This window comes from Suncus etruscus, chromosome 15, assembly GCF_024139225.1.
Source record: "Suncus etruscus isolate mSunEtr1 chromosome 15, mSunEtr1.pri.cur, whole genome shotgun sequence".
NCBI lineage: Eukaryota > Metazoa > Chordata > Mammalia > Eulipotyphla > Soricidae > Suncus > Suncus etruscus.
The window spans coordinates 42,020,608-42,037,508 of NC_064862.1; positions in this window are offsets into that span (position 1 = coordinate 42,020,608).

The following is a 16,901-nucleotide window of genomic DNA, read 5'->3' on the forward strand; positions in this document are numbered from 1 at the left end:
GGAGATAGCACAGAGGTAGCGCATTTGTCTTGCATGCTGCTGACCTGGGATGGACCTGGGTTCAATCTCTGACATTCCATATGGTTCCCTGAGTCTGCCAGCAGTGATTTCTGAGCCTAGAGCCAGGAGTAACCCCTGAGCTCCCTAAGCCCTTGTGGCCCAAAAACCAAAAAAAAAAAAAAAAAGGAAAGAATAAAGAAAAATACCAGGCAGCAATCTGAGAATCACAGCTAGACTTTTGGTCACAAGAGATCATTTGTTACTTTCTGAGATCTTCTGCGGATGATTCTAAGTCCTGAAAGTGCTTTGAGTGTTCTCTGTTTGTCCTCACTAGAGCACCATGAAATGGCCCCAGGTTGAAGGATTGTAGAGATGTGCAGATCCATTCAGCTTTGGGATCCTGAACCATCAGCCTGCATGGCTGCCTTCACCTGAGGGGTGGATTCCATGTTCTCATGGACTACAGTGAACATCATGCTCTCAGAATTTATGTGCACATAGGGAGGTGTCTCTCCTCTTGCCATTTTTTTAGAAGGTCTTTTTTTTTTTTTTTTTGGTTTTTGGGCCACACCCGGCAGTGCTCAGGGGTTACTCCTGGCTATCTGCTCAGAAATAGCTCCTGGCAGGCACGGGGGACCATATGGGACACCGGGATTCGAACCAACCACCTTTGGTCCTGGATCGGCTGCTTGCAAGGCAAACGCCGCTGTGCTATCTCTCCGGGCCCTAGAAGGTCTTTTTTGCTGCACTAGACAAATAAGTGACAGTGGTTTTTGTTGTTGTTGTTGTTTTGTTTTTTAAAGTAAAGGCAAAGCCTTGGCTAACCCTAGTGGTATCTAGGGAGCAGGATTATAAATGTGACAACCCAAAGATCTGCTTGTATGTGAATCTGCAGAACCACTTTGACTATCAGTGCAAGGAACATGCAAGACTTAGTAAGTGGGATCACAGACCTTCCATTCTTGGTGCAGACTCTGTAAAATTCTTTTTAAAATTCTCAAGACAAGTATCCTAATCAGTCATTTTTCTGATCACTCCTCTGAAGTCATCTGATCTGAATAGGCTTCATAAGGCCCAACTGATTTTGGAATCTTCCAAAGATTGATTTGGGTATTAATGTTGCAAGAAGCTCCTATCACCTAGACCAGTCTTCATATTCTCCAAACACACCCGGGATTGGGAGGCAGAAACTATAAAGACAATCATGTAAATGTTCATTGGCTTTCTTTCCTCATGTGAACAGCTCAGCATCCTAAAACCCCAGAACAATCATATTCCAGAGAGGTAATGGGCAGGAGGCTGTGTGCATATTGCAGAGAGCTGGGCTGGAAGTGCCTCATAAAGGATTTCTCTTTATGCTCCTCATTGGTATAGGCCTAAACGTCAACTAATAAAGAAGCTGTTCTGTACCTGCTAGAAACTTAGCAATACTGCAGAGCCCCACAACCTCAGTTGTGTTTTATTATGTGATCATGAGAACATCCTTTTACTTAGTAAATGAGCAGACCCTTGACTCTATGAAATCCTGGTTGGAGCATAATCCAAATGTATGATCCTTGAGTTTTGTGTCCATGCAAATTCTCCTCTCTGTTTCTAAGATTATTGAATGTGATTCACTTATTTGTCCAGAGTGAAGAGTATACGAGCACTAGAAAACTAGGTCAACAGACTAGATGTTTTGCATGCAAGAGGCCTGGATTTGATTCTCAATTAATTTTAAAACTGCCAGGAATGATCCTATGGAACCAGAAACCCTCCTAATTTCTCCACCTACTACCAGGTATACCCCCCAAAACAAGCAAATATTACCATAGAACGACAAGAAACATTTGAAGTGTTTTTTATTTATGGCTGTAAAGTCTGGCGATGACCAAATGCAAAACCACAATCTCTCTGTACATTGATTTTTTTTGTATAGTCTTTTTTTGTATAGTTTGTATGTAATTATTATCACCATGTAGGTGATGCAAAAAATTAAATTGGGCTTCTTAATGAGGGGAGAAAAAACTAACCCCAGAATGAAAAATCACAGAACTTGAGCAGATAACTTGCTTGCAATTCCCTTCTAGGTTTAGGTCTCTGCTGCTGCTGCAAACACAATTACCACCTCCTTCCTCCACCCCCTGGATAGATCTGTTTTTGCTTTCTCTCAGTTTCTCAGGAAAGAAAAGTCCCTCAGGATCTTCCTTTTCTGCCTGCCTGACAAACCTAATAGGAAACCGACATTAATCTGTAAGTGAGGGTAATGGGTTTTCTGCTGTTTCATACATGCTCCATCCAATTGGTGGATCCTGAGGAAAGAGGGTAGGGGAGGGTGAGCATTCACTTCTGTGGGGCCAGGTGATGAGCCAGACAACAATGCTGAATGAGGCTACAGGGCTGATGCTTCCCTCAAGGAAACAATCTGTTCTCCAGTCACTCACCCTTCTCCACTTACAGGCTCTCAAAGGGAACATAGGCGCTCTGAGTCCAGGCTCAGGGAGTCTGATTTCTACCTTCATCTGAGGAGGGAGCGGCAGGTCCAACATCTCCACAGATTCTGGTTTTCAGGCAGTTCCCCATGGGGAGATAGGCAAGGCAAATGGGGTGGGGTGAGGGTTCAAAAGTTCAGACACATTGTGGTACTCCCATGTGCCAAATGGACGCGAATCTTCGTGACTCTGAATTGCTTTTAGAAATCAACTCAGAGGATGGGAATGTGGCTCAACCAGGTTCTGAACAGGGCATCAGAGGAACACACAGGATTTTTGAGTCCAGTGTGAAAGTTGATACTCTACCGCCTCACCCTCAACCTAGTCACGTCAGGGTGACTGACTAGTAACCCTCGCCAAGGGGAGAGATGCCTGTTTTGACCACCAGTCAAGGTGAGGGGAACTCTTCACTATCAATGCTTTTCTAAGACATGAAAATTTATCATTGGATCACTTTGGCCTAGCCACGTGATTCCATGTGATCGTCTTCCTGGTCTGAGAAAAGAGGGTGTTCCTTGGTAGTCCCCAACTCCCATTCTCTTGATTTCTGCTATCTCTCCAGAACTCTGAGTCTGTGGAATTGTCTTGAAGTGAATTCACCTCTCATTACAGCTCTCCATGCCATATACTCAGTAGGAGTGTCAGCACAGATGTGTGAGGAGGTTTAGGGGACAGATAGAGGTCAGAAGGCAGTAAGGTACAAGGTATGAGAGGTCTGACAGCAGGGATAGGTGAGGGGAAATGCCCACACCATCATGCCTCCCACTTCTGGGGAAATCCCTCACTCTTAAAGGTAGCATTTAGGCCTGTGATCAATGGTCTGAGGAGCAGGAGTTGGGACTCATTTCCTCAACATTTCCCTCCACAACTGAGCTGTTTGTTCTCTGGAACCTCTGATTTGTTTCCAGATAGAGTAGGGATCAGGCAAAATGACCCCTCTCAGGGGACTGGTGGCAGTCTTGGTAGAGGAAACTGTGTCTGCTTACTGGTACAATGGAGAGGCCTTTGCAAACCTTATTTGAGCAACCCCTACTCTGTTCCTTCCAGCTTCCAGTTCAAGAGGCCAAAAAAGGAGAAACCAATCCTCGTTGCAGCGACTTCTAGAAGGAGGATAGGCCTCTCCCAGAATCGTGCTAAAGCCTGTGGGTGGGGAGTGTGTTGTGGGGAGTAGGGGGAGAGAAAGCTGGCAGCAGAGCCTCCATTTCTAAGTAACCTTTGCCTCGGAAAGCCGCCAGCAATCTGCCTGGAGCCTTGCCTTTGATCACTACTTGTCACCTCCCTGAAGATGTTCTACTTTCCAAGCAGGTGAAAGACGAATTGGATTAAAAATAGTAGATTGGACTCTTAGTAAAGAGAAACAACTGGTGCGCCTCTAAGTGGCAAAAAAATTCTAGCCCTATTCCTTGGGCTGCAGGACTTGGTGGGTCAGTCAGGTTCACACAGCAATGAAAATCCCAGTACATTATGCTGCCCGCCAAAACCCTTACAAAGCCCGAGGCCGAAGGTTCATGGCTGGGCTGGACTCCAGTCACAACCATGGCCCCATAAGGCACTTGTTTCCTGGGTTCACCTTGGTAAGCAGGGGTCACTGTGACCATCTCTGACTCCTCCCTTCCTTCCCGCTCCATTGAGTTCTTTATAGACCCGGATTTCTAGAGCTTTCTCAAAACTGTGGACACAGTCCCAGTGGAAATCATGACATTTTCCGTTTCATGTTACACTCTGCACAATGCCTCAGGAAAAGAGTAAGAGAAGGAAAACAGGGCCTGGGAGCCAGCCAGGCCTTGGAGCCCCTCTGTAAACAGCTTGGCCAGGCCATGTCTCTGTCACAGTCCTCTCTGTTTATCCTGGAGTCACCTCCCTGAGCTTGACAGTTAGCACACCAATGTTTTCTTCCTCAGTCAAAAGCCTGATGAATAGGTTAACTGCTTTCTCTATCTGCTCGTGGGGGCACATCTGGAGAAAGGCGTCCCTCTCTACTTTGTTGTGTATTTTTTTTTGGTGGTGGTTGTTGTTATTATTGTTTTTAACTTTACTTTCAACTGCCATGGCAACTGCTGCATGTTTGGCAAAGGGAAAGAGGGAGGGAAAAAAATAAGCTGGGAGAGAAGAAAAGGAGCTCTCAGCGCGGGGCTGGCGGCCTTCCAGGGTAATCATGCCGCAGAGCTGAAATGAGGCCTCTGGCGGGTAGCCAAGTTACAAAGAACAAAGCTGTCAGTTCCTAATGTTGGCGGCAAAGCTTGTTTGGCACCCATATATGGTTTCCCAGAACTCCCTGCCTTGGCTGCCTTCCATTCCCTTCAGGGCAGCAAACAGGATTAGCACAGCTCTGAGTTGTTTTTCTCCTCTCTCCTCCAACTGTTCCAATGACATCATCCCTGCTGCATTCACTTGCCAGCCTGCTGGGTTTTTTTTTTTTCTCTCTCAACATTCTCCATTCCTCCCATCCCACCCCTCACACACACACACACACACACACACACACACACACACACACACACACACACACACACGCACACACACACGCACGCGCACACACACCACACACATGCAAGCACACACACTTTTACTCCCACTTCCTTCCTGCCGCCACCCCCTCTCCCCTGACTTTCTTTAAACGCAATGTTTTAGGTCATTCTTCTTGTCCGGTTTCTCTCTGTTAAATTAAAAATGCCCTGGTGCTTGTACATTTAGCTGAATCAAGCCAGACGTTGTATTTTATTTTTATAACTGAATTCCTGTGAGATAAAATCTCATTTTCCTTAACAGGCTGTAATCAGCACTGAAGGGCTGTGGTTTCCAACTGCCCCATCTCCTGCTTCCTTGTGAAGCTCCGCAGAGAAATGAACTTGGCTCCCTTTCAGGTTTAAAGGGCCCGCAGCCGGTCACAGGTTCCTTGTTCTCTCTCTCTCTCTCTCTCTCTCTCTCTCTCTCTCTCTCTCTCTCTCTCTCTCTCTCTCTCTCTCTCTCTCTCTCTCTCTCTCTCTCTCTCTCTCTCTCTCTCTCTCTCTCTCTCTCTCTCTCTCTCTCTCTCTCTCTCTCTCTCTTACACACACACACACACAAAATGTACACACAGAGACCAGTATATACTCGTACACACCCACAGTTACAAAGACAAAGGGCATGAGAATATCCCCTAATACAGAAGGACAGACACCTAACCAGTACACAGTGTCAATTTTTCCCTTTCCAGAAGGAAAATAGGTGCCTAAGTAGAAACTGAGAACCTCCTCTGAACAGATTGGTTTAAACTAGCAAGCAGGCAAGCATTATGTAACTAATGGCTGGGTTCATGAAAGGAATTGAGGTTCACCAACTGCTCAAATGCTCCCCGCCCCAGCCTCCCCCCCCCCCCCACACTCTGATTCATGAACTAGTTTTCAGATTCATGAATCACTCGGGAGCCAGCAAGAGAAAAATGAGTAGTATTGATCTCATTTCAATTGAAATTGTCTCATTATGGCAGTGCTGGCTGCAGCCAGCTTTCCATAACCAGATGCTTCCCAGCACCCGAGGGTTCCAGGCAGGCGCCCCCACCTTTGGGTGGGGCAGGAATCCTTGGGTGAAGCCTTCTGTCATGGGTTTCCCTTCTTATTATTAAATGGGCAGAATAAGATCTACTCATCCAAGGGACTGTGGCTGGGTCCCACTGTCTTCCTTGGCTTTACCCATTGTCTCTTTTAAATTATATTTCAGTGAATTGTTTTCTGGATTTTGGGTGACTTTTCAAGGATTTGATTTAAACTTTAAATCTGACTAGGACATCTTAGGGTTTGTAGTTTTTGCATATTTCTCTTTGCTGCCTTTCTGCTGTTATTTCAATGACTTAGGAGAGAACACTTGGTTGTGGCACCAGGGAATCACAAATTACAGTGTGCACTTGCCAATGGATCTGCACATGAAATGGTGTCAGGGATGTAACACATGATCTTATTCCTCCAGGAGTACTTCAACTGAGCTAGACCAGGGAATGGGACTGTTGGTTGGTTTAAAGACAAACAAGTAGCTTTCTGACCTATGTCACTCTCGTCAGCAAAGGACTGGGGACTATAGGCTCTCTCAATTTGGGACTGGCTGTATTACATAAGGAAAAACTATTATTCACCACCTGGTGACTGCTTTAGCATGGATAAGCGGTTCTGGGATTTTATAAAACTATTTTTTCCTTTCCAAATAAAGTGAATTGGGATTTGAACCTTGGAGCAGAAGCATCACAGAATCCTGATCTCCAGGCCAAGGAACCTATTTATCTCCAGTTGTGTTTCCTCTCTGCTTCGAGTTCCAATGCAACATCTTCCCTCTGGATATGCTCCCTCCCTAACCCAGCCTCACACATTAACCTCATCCCTAAGGCAGGGAAACCTTTTTCTTTCTCTTACACTGCAGTTTGGGCATCCTGTGTAAGCAGATTACGAGCTCTTGGCCTTGACTGCAGCTTTTAAAAGGGTATTTTGTGTGGGTTTCTCCTCCCAGGTTCATCTCTCTCACTTGTGATTTAAAACAATTGTCTGGACATATGCTTTTCAGAAAACTCATGCAAATTGGCAACCATTGCCAGAGTTTGATCTCAATCTGCATAATTTTGTATCCAAGAGTTTAGAAATGAGATTCTTATCCATTTACTTCAGACACACAGTCGCGCCATTAGATGCATTTCACTTGGCAGCCACTTGATGATGTGACCTTATTCCCTTTTATTCTTGCAGTGCTCAGAGGGACTGGGAACAATTCAAAGATGGAGAAAGATGTGTTTGTGAGCATTTCAATAAGCAAGGATTCAAGGTGAAAGAGCTACTTGGAATTCTGGGAGATCTGTGTGAAGGTTCCTCAGCTCACGCTGCCCAAGTAGGTATTCCTGAGCTGAACCTGCAGCCAACTGGGCTCAGACCTGCTGGGGCATTAGGGGTTAAAGTCACTCCGACAAATTTGTTGGCTGGCCTCAGAACAAATGGGGATAGTGGGCTGGCTCATGTTTTGCATTAACTCGTTTGATTTTTTTCCACTGCAGCCTCCCATTCTATGATAAGGCTGAGTTGCTAGGAAAGCTTTATGTAACACCCACTGGCCTCGGCTTCTCAGAGCAGCAAGTGTTCTGTTTCCAGAGTTCCCCATAAACCTGGCAGCACATCAAAACCTCTGTTTCATAACAGACCAGAAATAGGATTTTCTAATAACATTCCAAGGACTGGACTTATGGTGCAGAGGTCTGGACATTTATGAATTGTTAATGGTTAACTATATACGAAGACCCCCACTGTATTTGACCGGTTTCTGAGTTAAAGGAGAAAAGAAGACATCAGTAAAAAAAAAAAAAAAAGTAATTTCTATATCCAGGATCTTTTGGTTAGTGACTCAAGCTTCCTTCAGAGAACTTGCTAAATAATTTCAACTATATTGAAGATTATACTCATGTTTTTGAAAAAGAAAAATAAATAAGAAGGGGGAAAAAAAAAGACTTTTTCCTTCCTTCATTCATGGAGAACATGGTTCCTTTTTACTTTGTTACTAGACAAAGCACTGGTTACAGATTTTACCCCTATTTCTCCCATGGGTGAAGAAGGCTTTCTTCAGCAGATCTACCTCATCTTAGGGGAGCCTGGCCTCATACAATAGGCAGGTCACACATTTAAAACACAGCTCTAAGGACAGTGAGGTGGAGAGAATGACTGCAGATAGAAAGAAGGGATCAAGTGGTGCCCTTGCCTTCCCCTCTTTATCCAAATGTCACCTCTGGGCTGACCACTCCACCCAGTCCGGTCCTGGTTTAGATTATGACAGGCATGGGAGTTCCCTCCACAAGGCCATTTGCAGCCTATTTAGATGTCACTTGGGAAACTTTTTCCTGGTATTCTAACCCCATATCCCTTTGTTCCATTTCATCAGCTGTGTTTTCCTTCAAGTTCTGCCTGCAGTGCAGGTTACTCTGCCCTCTGTAAGCAGCTAAAATACAGCCATCACTTCACAACTGAAATAGCTCCAGGTGCAGACTTATATTGAGGTTCATCCTGGGGTATCAGTTAGGCTCACCTGTAGGAAGAACCTGGGGGGAGTAATGGCAAAGCACCCAGCACTGAGAAAGAAGCAACCACCATAAGAGGCTATATTGCATGCTCTGCACCCCAGCTCTTTTTGTGTCTCTGCTAGTCTCCCCGAAATCAGCTCTTTGGATTCCCCTGTCTTTCCCAAAGTGAGAGATGCTGACACCTCCCTGGAAGGGGAGCACTGGAATAGTCTGGCAGGGGTAGGGGTTAATATCTTCAGGTGAAATTGTAGGTGCTTTCTATCTGTTTCCTTAAAGCAGATTTCCAGGGGGGTGGCACTAAGTAATATTTTTTTGAAATGGGGGAGTGGGTCAAATAATTTTGGGAACCTCAAACTCACCTGACTAGTCCATGAGGTTTGCAGCTGCACAGCCCCAGTGGAGGTTCACCTTTGTGCATGGATCTGCCCAGCCTCTGCCCAGCCAGAGCTGTACTGCCACTTCCCTTTCCAGTCTTTTGTTGTATTCCCAGGTGGGGCCTCTCTTTTAAGCCTAATTGTCATCCTCACCCCAGTCTTCTTGAACATTCCTGACTTGCAAAGCTCTTACCTTCTGGTTTTGGAATAGTGACCCCAGATGTAGGTACAAACTTTTCAGGATAACTCTTACTAGATTCTTTCTTCCAAAGCCTTTGCCAGCATCTCTCTAGATTCACTGGGACATGCAGCTTCTGCATTTCAAACTATGTGTATTTATTTCATTGTTTACTTCTTTCTCTTTTGCTTCACTGGTTAGCATGATCCAGAAGCTCTGTGAGGGTCATTTTGGTGCCTTAAGCTCAGCTGACTTCTAGGAGAGACCCCCACAAATCTCTTAAACCCACCTACCAGCCCTCAAGGTGAAATCTTCCTAGGAAACTGCAGATGGAGTGAGCTCCCCTTACCATGCAGAGATTTAATATTCTGGTGATTCATTTAGTGCTTGGACACCTGGTTGCTATGGAGATGGTTGTCATAAAAACACACCGATCTGTAGAGCGATATCAAACTGACCTCTGCGGTAGACAATTGGGCACATTAGCTCAGAGAAATGGCCTGCTGCTTATCACTTCCTTTTGTTGACACAGTACCTCTCTGCTTTTCAAATTGAACCTGGGGGAGCTCCTTTGAATTGGGTCAGTTCAAATCCATGGTTCAGTTAATATTCCATAAGGTTCAATCAGAGCTTCAACAGATGCCAGGTGCCCCTGTCTGCTTGTCCCCTGTCAGGTGAGCCTGTCGAAGGAAGGCGGGTCTTCTTTGGAACAGGGTGTTCTTTGCTTATCATTGATCTGTCAGCACAGCCCAGCAGTCAAATCAAAACACTGACCCTGATGCTTCTAACTGGAAGTCTGGGAAGGAGAAACAGGTGTCAATAGGAATGGTGGTCTTAGATGCAAGGAGGGAAAAAAGCTATAAGTACCCCCTCAATGGCCTGGAGAGCTTGGTGTAGGTCAGCAGCTGAGTTCTGCCTGCTCAGACCTGGGTAATTTGGCCAGAAGCCCTGATCTGGTGTGTGGAGGTATCTGTAAAGCACCTTTACCTTCCTATCATATAAACTCTCAAAACGTGCACCCATGTGGTTATATTTTGCTAAAGATTAATTTCTCCCTGGGTTTAATCTAAGTGTAGAAACCGGTAAAGCATGTCCTTTCTCCTGACTGCCCCAACTCGGCTATGGAAAGGAGCTGGTACAGATTTCGTTTGCAATTTACAAAGGATAGAGGAAGCTCGCTTGGGGGTATGGGGTGAAGAAGATTTGGTATTCATATTATTAGTTTTGCCATTAGCAAAGGTGTTGCAGGGTAAAAAATAAAAGGCTGTGGGGAAAAAAACTCAATTATACACTGATTACATTAGGAATGTCTACAAAGTCTACTTCTAACATGGTCCCAGGGTGAGTGACTTCACCTCAATGTGAAAATATGAGCCCCCTCCCCTACCAACACACACACACACACACACACACACACACACACACACACACACACAGGAGGCCTGAGTTAACACCTAGTGTTATAATATAATCACCCTGTGATTATATTTTTCTTCTGGAAGATGTCTGAATTCTAGAAAATGGGTCATAACTTTGTCATTAACTTGGTATTTGTGTGTTAGTTTTTGATTTGGGGCCACACCAGGTAGAACCAGCTAGCGCTCAGGGATTACTCCTAGCTCTGTACTAAAGAATCACTCGTGGCAGGCTTGGGGAACCATATGGAGCATTGGGGATTGAACCCACGTCAGCCTTGTGCAAATCAAGTGCCCTACCTGCTGTACTATCGCTCTGGCTCCTTGACTTGGTATTTTATATCAACAATTCCTCTGACTACCAAATGCTTCTTCTGTTTCTTTTAATTTTCTGTCTGGGGTTACTCCTGGCTCTGCACTCAGAAATCGCTCCTGGCAGGCTCAGGGGACCATATGGGATGCCATGTATCAAACTGGGATCCATCCTGTGTTGGCTGTGTACAAGGCAAATGCCTTACTGCTGTGCTATTGCTCTGGCCACTCTTTTAATTTTCTTTTTTTTTTTTTTTTTTTTTTTTTTTTTTGGTTTTTGGGTCACACCCGGCAGTGCTCAGGGGTTATTCCTGGCTCCAGGCTCAGAAATTGCTCCTGGCAGGCACGGGAGACCATATGGGACGCAGGGATTTGAACCGATGACCTCCTGCATGAAAGGCAAACGCTTTACCTCCATGCTATCTCTCCGGCCCCTCTTTTAATTTTCTTAATGGAAGTTTTTTTTTCTCTATTCCTATTTAACATGAAAGGCATTTAAAAACAACTTTTGCTTGATTCAGTCTTAGTATATTGCTGCTAATAGAGGAGGTGAAGTTCAGAGCTAGGCAGTAACATATGACTCGGAGAACAATTAATGTACTTATTATACTTGTGCCTAGGATGAGATGTGATGTAATATCAGAATATCTTCTCCCACTCTCTATTGAACTGATTAAAAACAATCACCTCTATGGTGTTATAAATTCCTAGTTTCACTAATTACCCTGAGATATACATTATAAATAGCCTCTAATTTGAGTATCTTCAGTTTCTCTAAATACTCCTTAACCCCTCCTTATCAATAGTTTATTGACAACAACATTATTTCCCAATTGTCCTTGCCCCTTATCTCTGGTTTTCTTGTTTAAGATAATTTCTAATGAGTTTTTAAAGCCTCAGCTCATTTTGGACTCCTTTGGCTTCCAGTGCCCTTCTCAATCACTAAATGCTCCTTACCTTTCCTCTGTCCACACTCCTCCCCTGAATAACAACAATAAAAAAAAATAAAGGCAAATATGATTACAAAAACACACCCTATTCTCCTTCCTTAGTTTCATTGACGGGCACGAATCTTTCTGCTTTTTTGTTGTTGTTTTCCTGCCCTTGTATTTTCCATAAAAACATTGACTTGGTTCTGGTGTTCTTATTTCCACCCTGTCTGGAAGGGATGGGATGTAGGGGGCTTGCTCTTTTGATTCCTTCACAGTCCCCTGAACACTGGGGGCAAAGGGGGGGAGGGACATTTCTTTCTTGTTCTTTTTTGACTGTTTTTGTGGGCCCTGCAATCTTGGCCTGCACTTATGGCCTCTTTAATGTTATCTTTTTCCCAAGGCAGCAGCTCACATCCTGGCAAACCAGACAATGGGAGTGTGTGTCTTTAGTTAGCTTTTATACCTTTTGTTTCAGAATGCAGGATTTCCTTATAGTGTGTTTGGGCTTTTCAAAAAGCTTATTTACTAATGCAGAGAGGTGCCAGACTCACACCCTGAAGAACGTGGGCCAAGTTTATATGTGCTTGAAAAATATGCCATCGTGTCCAGGCCCATTTGATGCTTTGGGCCAAATAAAAGGCTGATTTGATTACTATGTATTCTGTCCATTGTTTGCCAAAAAAGGTGGCTGCCAAAATAGGCTAAAATCTTAGCTCACTTAGTTTCGTGTATGGAGAGAACTGGGCTAGAAATTCACACTAGGATACTGTTTGAAATGGGAAAAAAATGATGTTATTTTGAATATGATTTTGTTTAAGCTCTCTTGTGTTAAAGTGGGGACATAATTTTTTAAAAATGTGTATGCCCGGGGCCGGGCGGTGGCACTAGAGGTAAGGTGCCTGCCTTGCCTGCGCTAGCCTTGGACGGACCGAGGTTCGATCCCCCGGTGTCCCATATGGTCCCCCAAGCCAGGAGCAACTTCTGAGCGCATAGCCAGGAGTAACCCCTGAGCGTTACCGGGTGTGGGCCAAAAACCAAAAAAAAAATGTGTATGCTCAACTAGACTTAAAACTCAATTTCTACATTCTGTACAAAGACCCTGTCTTTATATAGTATTTTCCATGCAATACAATGCTCACAAAAATAAATGTTGGATCTGAGCTAGCAACCAGCGATCAGGGTCTTACATAAACACTAAATCAAGTTACAGGGTCTTTCAAAGAGAGAGAATATATGAAATGCATGATAGAACCGTCAGCAGGACCCTGAAGCTTGAGTAGACTGTAGAGGTACCAGTTGGTAGAACAACAGGTTTGTGTATTCTCCTTGATGCCAGTGTGATATTGTTACCCAAGGAGCACTGGGGGAGAGGTCATAGAATATAGATACACAGAGACAAAGGGTAGGATTGTTCTCTTGCTCATATCATGGAGCGATGGATGTGGCCTTAGGTATTTAGCATTCCTCTGTGGTGTTGAGCCAGTCCTTTCTTCTCCACCATTTTTGGAGTTTGGATTTTGAATGCTAAGCACATGTGGAGTTTGGTGATTAAAGGAAATCTGAAAAACCTGGATCCAGTGACTTTTCCCATTAAGTCCTCTTTTGTTTCTGTATTTGCTGTTTTACCCTACAATAGTCTCTTACCACAGATCTCAATCAATAAAAGAAAAAAATTTTAATCTTCAAATAGTGATTTCTGCCTGAAAAGACAATGTTTGTCATCCCATTCACCCTATTAGTCCATTGTCCCAGATTGGAATCAAATAGTACATTATTGTGGAGTCCTTTCTCAATCTTCATTTAAAATTCTTATCCATTTTTGGGGGTGCCCAAAATACAACACCCCTGTATCAAAGCATTATCCCTCATACTGTAACATGCATCACTGCCTGTCACAAACTAAACAGTAAATTTCTTGAGAGTCAGGATTGTGTCTTTTTCCTCTGGGTCTTGACTCAAGCTAAATATTATTTTGCCCAGAATTTATCATTTTTATTTTGACATCTCTGTCCAGATGTCTCACTGGAAGAAAAGGCAGAAAGTGATTTGAACACATAAACTTTGCTATGTTTACCTTTCTGTCCCCAGTGCTGCACAGATGTCTTTCTCATTGAAGGTGTTCTAAGACCTATTGTATGACTGAAACTATACTACCGGGAGATAGAGGAACTAAGAGTCCACACCACTCTTGCCACACTTTCTTTTTTTAAAAAAAACATATAACACATCTTTCTTGCTGTATCCATTTATTTACTTTTTATTTTTTTGTAATGGCCTCTGACATCTGGCTTCTTCCCTTTCCTGTCACTGTTTCACTGTAACTGTTCTCCCTTGGATGAACCACAGACCTTTTAAATGCTTGCATTCCAAAGGCCATTTTTCAGGATGCACATTTTTCAATCCTCCTGAAATGTTTGACACTGAAGATGTTTCTTTCACACTAAAAGTCTCTCCTAGCCTTGGTATTCAAGATGGGATGTTCTTCTGCTATTCATCCTTTCATAGAACCCTTGTGTGACCCTTGACATGGCACCTGAGCTCCCTGGTTACCTCTTTCCTTTCTGTCTGTGTTCTCCCTAACCCAGTGCTTCTCAGAGCCCCCAGAGGGGGCTTGAGGATCTGTAAAGGGGGGTGCATTTGACCTTGGCAAACACTGTCATAACAAGCTAAGCCCCGTGTTTATGTCTCTGGAGCTGAGAGTTGCTGTGTCCTGCTTCAAACCCCGCTCATTGTAGCCATTAATCCAGACATCACCTCTGATTAAAAATCAGCTCAAATTATTTTATATATTTTTGTTTTAAAGGTTAAAGTTTTTTTTTTAAATAAAGATACTATTTACAGTTGCACGGGGGGAGCGTGAAAATGTTTTCTTCTTCCTGGGGGGCATGACAGAAAATAATTGAGAAGCACTGCCCTAACCCAACCAGGTTTTCCCCATAAGTATCACAATTTGAATTACAAGTGCTTCCCCCACATCTACTCCCACAAAAACATCGTTAAGACCTCTGGATTTTCAGTCCCCTAAGTCTACTAGATCACTTCAGCTGAGAAAACTACAGTTTATGTCATTCTCTTCCCATCAACATTTCTACCTCCCCTCAACTTAACATTTATGTTATGTTCTGAGTATCTGTAACTATTTATCTTTCCACTTAGCCTCCCTCATGTTCACCTTAACATTGCCAGTGGGTATGTCTTCTTGAATCTATGATTTAAGAAATATGATCATGTCACTCCCATCCAAGCCACCACATGCACAAACAATTCTAGAGCAGACATGTAGAATCTCTGAGATCAGTGTTCAATGTCCTCTAAAGTCAATGCTGCCTTCCTGAACTGCTTATAGTTCCAACATGTTCACCTCTTCATCCACCTGACAGTCTCTAATTGATTCTTCTAGACTCATCTCCCCATTCATGAAGCCTTTCCTGACCTGTTCCAACAGACCTGATGACTCCTTTTGCTTCCCATCACATTTGAAGGCTGTTCTCCCAATCTGCTTCCTTTGTTATTTTGTGAAACTGTTTAGTCTTTTTTTTTTTTTTCCAACCGGGCTGCAAATCCTTCAAAGATACAGTCACCTGCAGCTCCCATTTTCCAAGTCCCATCCTGTGATTCATCTCTTCTTAACAATCAGGTTCATTTTGAGGCATGTGGCCAAAGAATGCAGAGAGTAGAGGACCCTGGGATTTTATTTTTCTAGATGCTTTTCTTGTTACCTGGTTCACTGGAGTAAGAGGAGTCATTCACTTGAATACATTATTGATTATGTGCTGTTGGCTTCAGAGTTGTATGGAGAGAAACTTTAGTCTATTGTTTATGTCCTTTAACCAATCTTGCACATTGTTAAGGACTGGCAACACCTTCATTATGAAGGGACCTGCACACCAAGATGTATCAAAAGGCAAAACCAGAGAACAATATCTTTCATATATTTGCTCACCTCTATACAGCTCTGTGCTCAAATCTAACCACAAATACATCTACTATACCTTTTCTTCTCTGTGCTTTTGCTGTTTAGCTCAGCCTCTGTCAGAGTGAGTCCTGATAATTCTTCTCCTTTCCTTGACTGTGATACTTCCATACACCATTCACTTTTCCCTTTTTGTTCTTATGGCAATGGGGTAGCAAGAGTTATTTTCTTCATTTTACCCATGTGGAACCTGAAAATAATCAGTTGAAAGCAAGACAAAAACGATGCCACATGAGCAAGGGGAATGGAAGTCTAACTGTTCCTCTATGGCACCCGAATTTTGGGCTGTACAACGTAAATATTCAGAAATGCTATGTATCATGCTACATACAGCCGTGATAGAGTAAAAACATTTGTAATATTCATTGGAGCATTTTTCTTTCCTATATTCTGGGCCTGCTTAACTTGGCTTTTCTAAAGTGCTGTTCCTGCTCTAGTTAATTATGGGCATTTAGGTCAATAAAGAATTAAAGCATGGAGGCAAGGTGGGGTGGGGGAAAAACAAGAAAAAAAAAGAATTAAATCATATCCCCTTGCCTCCTACATCATACATAATTACTGCCTTGTTCTAAGACTCAACTTCACCACTTTTGGTATTGTAAAAGAAACATAGAATATATTTTCTCTGGCTTTCAAAGATTCCCAGTAAATTTTTTTCTAGTGCAATAGCAATTTCCATTATACTTCATTCTTGATTCATCCATTTAAAATGTATCATGTAGTTTGAAAGGCCACCAAGAAATAAATTGGGTTGGGGGAGGATAAGGGTGATGCATCAGTTAAGTGGTCCTGATGTAAATTTTGAAGTAAGTAAAATTATCTTTGTGATTCAAATGGTACCTGAATTTTATTCAAGTTAAGAGCTGGGCAATTGAATATGATTTAAAATGATCACTTTTCTATACTTCAAATGCACTATAACAGATATTTTTTGCGATAACCCAGGGGACTGGAAATTGGAGTTATATTATTTATTTGAAGAAATAAAAAGTGACTGTTCTAAGTGAAGGGTGATTTGTCTATAAGTATAATAAGTATTATGTTAGGTTATATAGTATTTTTTGCACCAAATATCATACAAAATTTATATAAACTTAATGTGTATAAGAAGTATATAGGTTAGATAATAGAGGAGCAAAATCCCTAAACAACATAGTGCTCAATAGATTTTCAGATAATTTTAGATAGGCAGAGAGATGATGACAGGGGAAAAATAGAAAA